Source organism: Marmota monax, unplaced genomic scaffold (genome assembly GCF_021218885.2).
Source record: "Marmota monax isolate L192 unplaced genomic scaffold, Marmota_monax_Labrador192_F-V1.1 WCK01_AAM20220418_F8-fsc00019, whole genome shotgun sequence".
In the NCBI taxonomy this organism is placed as follows: Eukaryota; Metazoa; Chordata; class Mammalia; order Rodentia; family Sciuridae; genus Marmota; species Marmota monax.
In genome coordinates this window covers 24257493-24269705 of record NW_026695242.1, presented here as the reverse complement: position 1 = coordinate 24269705, position 12213 = coordinate 24257493, and positions in this window count along the sequence as shown.

Here is a 12213-nt window from a genome sequence, read left to right as displayed (position 1 = left end):
ACAGCAGGGCCGACATTTTAACAATTTTCTTAGTGAATTTATATAGCTTTACATATAAGTAAAATCAAAAAGTAAAATTTAGTATTAATTATAGCTGCAGAGTAACACATGCTATAATCGCAGCAATTCAGGAGGCTGAAGCAGAAGGTTTGCAAGTTCAAATCCAGCCTCAGCAAGGCCCTAAGCAACTTAGAGCTAGATTCTGTTTCAAAGTAAAAATTACAAAAGGTCTGGACATGTGATTCAGTGGTTAAGCACCCTGGGTTCAATCCCTGGAACACAAATAACTAACTGAATAAATATGAAATGAATTAGAAAAATGTAACAGAAAAAAAATGTGCTACAACTATGTGAACCACCATTAATTCAAATATACTTCTTGTGCTCATGTTCAAAAGATGAAAATTTCTTTGTTGAGACTTTCCAATACCATTAACAAGTTGTGAGTTCAGTTTAAGGTAAAATTGCTTTAGAAGGTATTTTTTTAATCAAAGAACATATTATAAAAAATTTAAACATTCCATTGTTTAATAATTTGTTAATTGCTTACCATAAAACATATGAATACATAAAATGTGTTAATATTTAATCAGTAATTTTTATGCCATTAGAATGTCATGCTATTTGAATATAAGTAAAGTTTCTAATTAAAATATAGAAAATTATAATCTTAAAAATCAACATTTTAAGGTTGGCCTACAGATGGACTAATTTACTGATAGTGAGTTGACAATGTATGTGATTAGATCACCGATTTGAGAAATGTTTTTAACTTTTAATTTTTTCCAGTGAGAATTATAGATTTTATGGATGTCATGGAATAGGAAGGCTGACCTTGATCTCTACACCATTATTTTAGAGAGGATAATATATTAGAGAGTAACTTTATAGAATTTTTTTCAAACAAAACAAAACAAACAAACAAACAAACAAAAGAAAAACAGAGAATGCTTCTTACTTTCTATATGAGATTATATAGATGACCACTTTGAATTTTGTCTGCTTCATGCTAAAAGTTATTCATAGATATCAATTAGGTTATAAAGTCTACCAAATATATACATGTGACTAACCCATTTAGGCTCTCTTTAGAGGTGACATGAGTGAAGTGGGCCAGATATTTCCGTAGTACTTACCCTTGAGTCTGAGAAATTTATTTCAATGGAAGGTTATATCTTACCCATGTCATGTGTCTAACACAGGTCAAGAGTGTGCTCCTTTCACCTCTTTCTCTATGGACTAATTCTGGCCATACAGCCACATGAAACCTCAACCTGTTCCTAGAAGTCAGAGAGCCAGAGGCATTCAGCAAATGGTATTACACTTGCTATGTCTCAGCCCCAAGTCATTGCTGAATCAACCTAATGTATGTAGTAAGTGTCAGAAGTCAGAGTATGTGCCAACATTTTTAAAATTTGTTGGAAAAGCTTTGACATACATGGGTGAAATATGTAAAATATGATAATTCCTTGAACAATTCAGGATGCTGTCATGTCATAAAGGTTGCTTGAATTCAGTGAAGCACGTCAATAGGTAAAGCTAAGAGATTTGTTTGGGTAAGACTGGGAGTTATGTGAAAATATTTACCTTAGGGAAATATAAAAATAATACTGAATTACAACTCTTGGACTTGAATTTTATTATGGTTGAGAGTGTTTTCTACTAGTAGTTATTTTAAGCCATGTACAATAGGTATAGTCTACATTTTGTAATTAGATGTTTTTCTTGTCTTTTACTCTTTATATTATTATATGTAAAAATTAATTCAGAACTTAGTTTTATGAATATTCTATGGCATTGTATAAAAATACCGAGAATACAAGTGGATTAGTATTGTATTTTAATTTTCTATACTTCAATTCATATATTTGCTGAATTTATCAATTTAGATATCTATTAATTTTCTGGTGACACTAAACTGAGAAAAAAACAGAGATCAATGCCTCTTGTGTACCATAACATAAAGCTTCATGTTTTAGAACAATGCAAACAACAATTTAGTAGAGCTTTTGCTACTGGTAAGAAAGGTCATTGATATTTAAGAAGTAAATAACAGACTTAAACTCATTGTTACATATAGTATGGAAATTGTTTTATTTATTTATTTATTTTTAAATTTTTTAAAAAATTTTTATTGTTGGTTGTTCAAAACATTACGTAGTTCTTGATATATCATATTTCACACTTTGATTCAAGTGGGTTATGAACTCCCATTTTTACCCCATATACAGATTGCAGAATCACATCTGTTACACATCCATTGATTTACATATTGCCATACTAGTGTCTGTTGTATTCTGCTGAAATTGTTTTATTTAAAGACTATATTTCCTTGTGTTTATTACATATTGGATTTTAAGCACAAATATTTCTTAATAGAATTTTGTAATTTTTATTTTGAAACTGAACTTCCTAAATATGATAAAATAAAGGTCATTTTATGTTCATAAAACACAAATTTTACTTATATATTCCATGTGGTTTCTAATTTATATACATTTGTTTTAATTTCATGAAAATAATGTACTTTAAGGCACATAAAATGTATTTATAAAACATGGTATATAAATCTTTCAAACATTTAACAAAATTCAATAAAACTGAATAGTCATATTTAATATTTTTTCTTAAAAAGCCAGAAGTATGTTAAAATTATCTGCACTTATGTTATCAATCACACTCATACTTAACTATGGGTACTAGAAAAGCAAATTATTGATGAGCAAGAGATCACTCTGTATGTTCATTAACTTCCTTAGTCTTTTCACATTTAAGTTTGTTACTGAATGCCCCACAAATCTTGAAGAATCTTCATGCATGAGAAACATATTTGAAGTATCATAAAATTATATTTGGTGAAATAATAATGCTATGGTAAAGAAGAAATGTAACTGGTAAAACAAAGTTTTTTTTCATTTATTTTCTTTGAATTAAAAGAATTTTAATATAATTGTATATATTGTGTATATTATACACAATTGCTGTAGCAAGAATGTCATGTTGCTTAAACTGAAGTGGATTACAATACAGCAGATGAGATGGTGAGAATAGGCAGTAGGTCTCAAGGAGTTAGGAATCGAGGTTGATTAGGATTTTTCCAAAATTCACTAAATTCCATAGATATGGTTTTCCCCATTCTCCTATCTCCCTTTATCTGATTACCTTTCTTCTTCTTCTTCTTCTTCTTCTTCTTCTTCTTCTTCTTCTTCTTCTTCTTCTTCTTCTTCTTCTTCTTCTTCTTCTTCTCCTTCTCCTTCTCCTTCTCCTTCTGCTTCTCCTTCTCCTTCTCCTTCTCCTTATTTTGTAGTACTAGGGATCCAGAGCCATAAACATATTAGGCAAGTGCTCTACTACTGAGCTACATCCACAACCCACTAGATGACCTTTTATGCCATTTTTTTGGAGATTTTTTTATGAAAATCAAGTTTAGAAATTTGACCATTAAGAGTCGGAATTATATAAGCCCATAGTATTCTGTATTTATCTTGCAAAATACAAGAATACTAAATGAAATAGAATGTTCACTAGGAGCAGTCCTCTAACTAAGCATTTTTTGGTGTGTAGTAATTTTTTTAAATCAATAATTAAAATTCAGCCTGAGTGAGTGAAATTTGTTGTGTGATTGGGGATATAATAGGTGATGCATAACAAAGGTGGAGAACAGTAATGAATTCAAGGTCAGAATTTTTGGGAAAGAATTCCACCTTTTTGCTGCATTTTTATTTTAGAGCAAATGAAAGTACACTCAACTAGGAAATAAGATTTCTAACATCTAATCATGATTTTGTAAAAAGTGTTACCTTTGTGATGTTGATCAAGTTTTCTGTTTTAGGCATTCTTTCTTGCATTTGTAAGATTCTTAACTGCATTATTTCCAACTTCACTTGAGTAGCTAAGTTATATAAGGATCTGAAGAGTTTCTTAACATTAGTCATGGCTGAGAAATCATCTGGGCAGGTTATAGAGACTCCTATTCGGTAGTAGGTGGATATTACTTATTTCAATCATGTTTCAGTAATCTCAGAAATAGAAAAAAATGAGAGCTCTCTTGACCTTGTGGACAAAATGAATATTCCCCATTGTCATACATAGTTGCCAGGATTTAGATGTGGAAGGTAAAATGGTGATGTTCCTAAAGCATAGTCTTAATATCAGAAAAAACAAAGTTCAAATATGTACCATTGGAGATGAAGCTACCTAGGAGTGGTAAATTGCTTCAGATAATCCTCACTTTACTAAGAAAGCAGTATATTAGTTAGGGTAAAATGAGATTGATCCAACAATGTAATAGCTAAAAGTGAATGGTGTCAATTGATGGAGCAGCTCTCCTCAGCCATCCAAGAACCCATGTTTCTTCTAAGTTATTCCATCAAGGGCACTTTGGTCATCTGCTTTAACCAAAGCAAGGATATCACGAAATCTGGTTTCCAGCTTATGGGGAAGAGGGATGAGTTCATATGAATGTATAGGAATGCAATGGGGATAGCAGGCATCATTTATTCTCTTTAAAAAAAAAAATAATACTGTGTGTCAGAACTTAGTTAAATGACTGCACTTGAATCAAGGTATATTCCCTTACTGTGTGGAAGAAGGGGAAAATAGACTTTGTATGTATAGAAGTTTCTACTACTGAAGATAATTGATTATATTACAAAACTTTTTAATCAAAAGGGAAATGGTAAATGCATTCATATGTTCTTTACTGTCTGAATCATTGCACCCTTTTAATTCATTTATATCACAAATATATGCTTTCTCTTGTATAAGCATGATATAGTGTCAATGTATAATAATGTATGGACATTAAAATGATTTTATAAAAGGACATTTAATAGATTGGGAATGAATTTACAATATATTATTTAAAAAAATACTACGTAACAAAAAACCCTAATGTTTATAAGTAAGTCTCTTATGTGTAGACATATAGGAAATGTTGAAATAATACTTATTACTATATTAGAAGGTATTGAAGTTTTAGCTATATTTTCTAATTTCCCCAATAAACATTTATCATGTAAAAAAGTAAATTAATAAAAATGTATATAAAAACAAAACTTAAGAATTATGACATGATCATAAGAGAATTTAAATTCAGTTAGTTATTGTTTTGGTAGAATTAGTAATAACTTTCATGAAAATATTTAGATATTCTTAATATTTAAAAGCAAATTTGTCAGAAAATTTAGGGGAGAGAATGTGGGCAGGGGTAGGAGTGAAAGCCACAGGCCTCTGATCTGTTTCTCCTAAGGGTTTTTTTTTTTTTTTTTTTTGGTACCTAGGGATTGAACTCAGGGGCACTTGACCACTGAGCCACATCCTCAGTCCTATTTTGTATTTTATTTAGAGGCAGGGTCTCACTGAGTTGCTTAGTGCTTTGCTTTTGCTGAGGCTGGCTTTGAACTTGCAATCCTCCTGCCTTAGCCTCAGGAGCCGCTGAAATTATAGGCAAGCACCACCACATAGGCTTGTTCTCCTAAGGTTATTATAGTTTGCTTAGGCTGTCATTATAAAATGCCATAAACTTAGTGCTTAAACAACAGTAATATTTTCTCATAATTCTGCTGGCAGGAAGACTAAGATTCAGGGTGCCAGCATGGTTGAGTTCTGGTGAGGGCTTTTCCTGGCTTGTAGATTGTCGACTTCCTGGGAGACCCTACATGATCTATTGGGTGTGGAAGGTGGGAACATCTGGTGGCACTTCTCATGGGAATAAAAATTCCATCAGATCAGGGCCTGATTTTCATGACTTAATTATCTCCCAATTGTCTGATTTTGGTTTTCAAATAACATCACATTGAGAGTTAGAGCTTCAACATATGAATTTGAGGAGACACAAAATATTCAGTGTGTAAGGATAAAAGAAAACAATGCAAATAACTTGTCTACTCCTCTTATACACTGTCTCTGGATAAATAGGCTAATGGCATTTCCTAAGAGGTGATTTCTTATCTATAGAGTGCTTTGAGGAGGATATTTCTATTTTGCTTCTACTTTGGGTAAACTAAACTTCCATGTTCAGATTGAACGAAGCATAGCTCCTTGGTAAATCTCACATAAGCTATACTACTCTTAAGCTTATAAAATAGTTACCTCCTAATTAACCCTCTTTGCTTTCTGAGCTAATCCATGACTCTAACTTCAAGACTTTATCTATTTTTCTGACCAGAATGTACATGAAGGAAGGATGAGCTGGGGAGCCACATACCATGTCTTTTCTATGACACTTGTTTACTTACATTCTTAAAATTATTAAAAGAAACTTGATAATGAGGAAGATCTCTAATTTGCATGAATCTGATTTGACAATTCAATCCTTTGTTAACTTGGAAAAATAAAAAGAAAGCCCACTATCTGTGACTTGTGGTTCTCTCTTGGTAATGCTAGAGCTGTGCTATTATTAAAACAATTCATATTGTAGCAATATTTATATAAAAAGTCTATTGCAAAGCCCATGAAAGCATAAAAATGTAAAGTGAGTGAAATGAGAGGAACGTTTAAAATGAATCTTTATTTCTTATCTAAATGCTGTAGTTGGCTAAATGTTCCATCCTCTGCTCATTTGTGTCTTGATTTTGAATATTTCCTCATTTTCTCAGCTGCATTATATAAGATAGCAACATTTTACTATTATAAAACTCAATTCCTTTTGTAAGATGGTATTATGGATGTTTAATTAAATATGCAGAATTACTTTTTCCTTTGAAAACCAAATTAAAAGTAAATAAAAATAAAGGCTTTAGGTTGGTACTAATATTGTGTCTTTCATAAGCTTTCATTTATAGGCAATGTATTCAAACTCTGTGAGTCTAATCAAAAGGATTCACATATGCTCAATATTATACCCATTCTGCCTGTGATGGCATCTAGTGCAGGGTTGCTCTTGTTGTACCAGGGGTTGCTCTGGGAGCAGTGACCACCACCTGGAATCCTGAGCACTCATTTATTCACCATGCAAATGTCTACTCTCAACTGTAGCCAAGGAGGTGGGGTGAAGTGTGTTTCTCTTTCTTCTTTTTTATACATCAGTCCCAACAAGGCTAATATCCAGGGCTTCATAGGTTTATAAAAGGATGCATGGAATTTGGGATTCAATCATAGTTTAGGGCTCAAATTGGTTGCTTTTCATTATTTCATATTTGGTCTTAAGTAAACAAATAGCTGAAAATCTGCTTTTAACAAAATGTAATATCAAGAATAGAAGAACCATGCAAGTGCTATCAATAATTTTGGAAACATAGCATGTTTTACGTTTTGGATTCAGAATCCAATTATAGCACTGAATATACCACAAAATTACTCACTTGGCTAGCAACAAGAAAATGGAGCCCTTTCATCATCCTTCAGCTATGAAAAATCTGCATAATGTTAAAAAAAGATTGGAAAAAGTTCTCCATGCACTTATACAATGTTTAATCTGAGAGCAGTGATTGTATGCTTAAAATATTTCTTGAAAAGTTTTAATATGATTGCTGATACAAATAGTGAAGTAGATATATGTATATAAAAAATGGCAAACTAATACCAAAGTATATTTACTAACAGCCAATGACTGCATTTAAAAAGAGATCATTTACTCTGAATTACTGAATCACACAAACTATTTCCTACTTTCAGATATTTCTTACATGAGGATTGTATGCTATTCCTAGAAATAATTGCTAAAGTAGGTATACATGCAATTAATCTTGAAACGCAGTTGGCAATCCCAAGGCAATTTTCTCATGAAAGTCAAGTATGTAGCTCCAATGCAATGTTTATGTATCAGAGATTTAAGGGCATTTCCCCAAAGTGATTGTGTTATGCAGCATAAATGCAAACAAAATGTCACAAATGCAACTTAGTGCAAGAGTGATAAACCTGCCTATGTAAAAGTTCAACATCTTCAAATCATGCACAAAGCCTCAGTTTGTGGGATTGCATCAACGAAATTTCAACATTATCATTACCCAAATCTTCTAAAAGTTTAAAGACTTGTCTTTAATTGGTTGTTTTTAGAGATAAAAGAACAATTATTGTGGAAATATGACCCTTGACTTTAAGTTGAGTTAGCTTTAACTGAGCCAAAATACATAATACTCCTTCAGTAATCTCACTAAAGACAAGCATCTGTTTTAGTACTACAAATATTCAATATTATTTGTAGAAGGAATTAGCAAGTGACAGTGCTGAGTAATATCTTTTCTGTGATTTCAAAATAACAAAAAATCTTGATACTACCCTTTGAAAAATTCTAGTGTTAGACTGGAAAGTATAGCTTAGTGGTAGAGTCCTTTTCTAGCATGCACGAGACCCTGGGTTCAATGCTCATTACTACATACACATATGCAGTAACAGTGTTGTAATACCATTTCATAATTTTGTGATGGAAATGAGCTCTTTCATTGCTAGAAAAGATTTGAGTTTCATTCTAACTCAAATACTCAAAAAGGAGTATTTTTCACGAAGTGAGCATTTTTGCTTTATACTTTAAATATCATTCTGTAATGGCAATATTTAGTCTCCAACTTGGCTATGGATGAATTTTGACTTTAATACTTGGCTATTAGCAAAATGGTATGATCGTTTCACTTTTAAATTATTTAACTATTTAATAATACAATGATTTTTGTTTACATTGATTTCAGAGATGGGTGTCACAATTCTTTACAAGTATTGAAATACAAAAGTTTCTAGATTTGTGAAAATTGAAATTGATGAGTATTTTTTGGCCTAACGGGAAATAACGAGTAAGCATTATGGTAACATGGTAAAGCGCTGACTTAGATCAGAAATTATAGATGTTAAAAATATCCATCCATGGATTTTGAAAAGTTTTTAAGAGGTGCTTCTTAAGCACCGATGAAGTTTAGGCAGTAGAGGTGGAAGAGCTGAGATGTCAAGACATTGGGGGAATCATCAGAAGATACTAAAATCACCATAGTTTGAGCTAGGTGGAAGAAACTCTTCCACATTTGGTTGGGAACATCCTGGTTTCAGCATTAAAAGTCTTGTGGACTAGAAAACTTAGTTCCAGCAAATAGCAAAGAAGTTATGTGTTATGCTATATGCTTTTGCTGGGACTGTCCCTCAGGTCCAGCTAAAACAGGATGGTTAATCATCATATTTAACATAAAGTACAATTTTTTTAAATTCTAATTTGTTATGTATGACAGCAGAATGCATTACAATTCATATTACACATATACACCCTTTTCTCTTCCCCTCCCCTCCCCCTCCCCCACTTCCTCCTCCCCCCCCCCCTGTTTCCCCTCCTCCCTTCCTCTATTCTCCTTTCTCCCTCCCTTCTCTCCCTCTCCTCTCATTGTTTTCATGGCTGAAGATCAAACCCAGGGCTTTGTGCATGCAAGGCAAGCTCTTTGCCAGCGAGCTACATCCTAGCCCAGTACACCTGTATCTTTGCAGAAGGAAGAACCAGGGCGATTTATGAAGGCAAATTACATGGAAAGAATTTAAATGCTAAAATTCTAGCAAAGTAGCTTGTCGCGACCCCTTGCCCGCAAGGAAGACGCAACTCGAGAATCTTCTTTCAACAGTTTATTCAGGCCCTGGATATTTCTTCTTCACCCTCTCGGATGCCCCTCCCAGCCTTAATAAAGCATCCCAAGCCCCAATGCAAAGCTGCCGCGTGGAGCTTTCTCACAGGGTGGTGAAAAATCATGTGCCAACTCTCCCAGATAAGGAGTTGTTTGTCACAGACCACAGCGGAGCCAGCGTCATCTTGTAATGGCGACCATAATCTGCAGAAACGGCAGAAGCGGCTCACCACAGTTCCCCCTTTCTGTTTTCTTAAAACAATACAGGCGAGAGTAGAGGTCCTATCCCACTGTGCAGAAGTGGCTGCATAGTATGGCTCAGTCCTAAGGAGGCGCCTTCCCCAGATCTGAGGCCATATCAGCCGACGCCTTTTTTCGTGGGGCGGGGCGTGGACGCGTCTAACCCGCATGCAATAGGACATGCTCTCCTTGAGGTCCTCGTCAAGGATCACTCAAGTGCAGTGCCTTGCCTCGCATCCTGTATCGTGACGATGGTGGATGAAGGGGGATAGCTGAGGCTGAACTGTGGCTGTTTATAACGACAAACAAGTTGACAGCACCCTGAAAGAAAGGCACAGACTTTAAGGCGATAGAAAAGTACTAGTGTGGAAACCCATCTGCGTGCAATGGCAGTAAGACCGGCAGAGTGCAAGGGCTTTCCAACACTAAGAGAATAACAAGGAAAGTCATGTCGATCCCAGTGCAATGTTATAATAACTTGGGGTGTAACGACCATGACAAAGGTTTACTGCTTAAGATGCGCAAGCCAGACTTGAGGTGAGTTGCCATTTTCTAAAGCTGCAAGAGCTTGTATGATCATAGCCTTTTCTTGTGCATGGCGAGTTTTAAGGCGACAGAGAAGCCACAAACAAAGTACAACACCGAAGCAACACATTGCACCAAAAATGCCCACTCCCACCCATTCCTTAAAAAAGGAAAAGGCAGAGGATAGCCAACTGGTGAATTGACCCAAAGTCACTGGTTCGACACGGGTGCTATTCAGGACAGCAATCTGAGTTAGTTGAGACTGGATCAAGTTTTCTGCTTCCATGGACCAGGTTCCGGATGGATACTCCCCGATGATGTGGGAGGCATTTCTGGAATCATAAAATCTGACAGAGGTTATACATAAATGTGCACGTTGATCAACACAACCCAAATGTACTAGGTCAGACAATTCCTCAACTTGAGCTTGAAGCAGATCTATCCTTTGATTAGCAGCCAAAATCCCAGATAAAATGTGTTGATTAATTCTACTTTGAGATTCAAGTATGGTGGATGTTTGTTGAATAACCTGATTAATAGTGGCAGCAGTTTGTACCTGGCTGGCCATGGCTACTCCAGCTGTAACTGCTGCAGCAGCAGATACCGCCACAGCTGTCACTATGGCTGCCGTAATTCCAAAATCTCTACGGGCTCTAATCAGTTCAACAATAGGAAATGACTCTGGATCTGCAGTAACCGGGATCGGGACAAAGGTTGGAATTTTCATAACCATTGCCATAGTCCAAGAGCCATTCCAACACTCAGACAAATAACAGGTAATATTAGAACAATTAAGCATCCCCTGTAATGTAACATTAGCCAAAAGAAACAGGAACGGAGATTGGAGACGGACTGCTGCGGAGGGTAATGTAGCATTAGATAATTGTGAATTATTTGCAGAAATTTTAAGCCTCCTACCTCGCTCCGAGTCTTGGGTACTGCCAGAAACATTAAACAGCCAACTTTGGACTCCTAATATTTCCCTGGGGAAACACAAGCGCGGACTAGACTAGCCCAATCTGAGTGAGTCATGCAAAATCTAGTAAGTCCCTCCACCTGAGTGAGAGTGAAAGCGGCATCTATGCCATAAGTGCGGACAGATTCTGCCAAGGTTTTAATTATCTTAAAGTCTAAAGGCTCATGATATCTTCCACTGTTATTGTCCTGAAATACAGGGTATGCAAGTCCCATATCTGTATTAACTGTCCTCCAAACTTGTGCATGAGAAGATCTCCCGGAACCTTGGCTCCCCCCCACATACGGAGGTGGGGCAATCGGCACCATATCTTCTTCTAGATATTCTACCTCCTCCTCCTCAGAGTTTTGTTGACCGATGTTAACTCCCTTCCCCTTCTTACAGTAGGCCTGCGTGCCCTGTGTCTCCTTTTTCTTCTTTTTCATTTTTATCTTATGTAGTTGTTGTAACAATATATCAAGGTCCTCAGAACTCTCTGAGTCGCTTGTGTTCTCAGGCGTTTTTAATTCGGTCAAGTCTGGGTAGAGCCTTCTCCTATTTTTATCTTCAGGCTCTTTTGCCTTCTCACTACTGTTACTTTTAATACTCTCTGCCACTTCACTACATGATCCTTCAGATTTTTCCTCATGCAGCTGCTCAAGAATAGCTTGACCCTCACTTACAGCTTCCTGGCATTTACCATCTGTAAGGCAACCACGGACCATTTTCCAAAGGGGTATCACCCCACCCTCTAATATGCCCTGCTGAGAAGCAAAGTCAAGATCTTTGCCTAATTTATCCCAACTAGGCACAGTAAGGCTGCCCGAAAATGCAAACCACGGTGCAGCGATATCTATCTTCTGTAAAAATCTCTGTAAAGTACTATGTTTCACTTCCAGTCCCTTGGAACGTAACAGGCCATCTAGGGCCAGGAGAAGCGGACTTGAAGATGCGGCA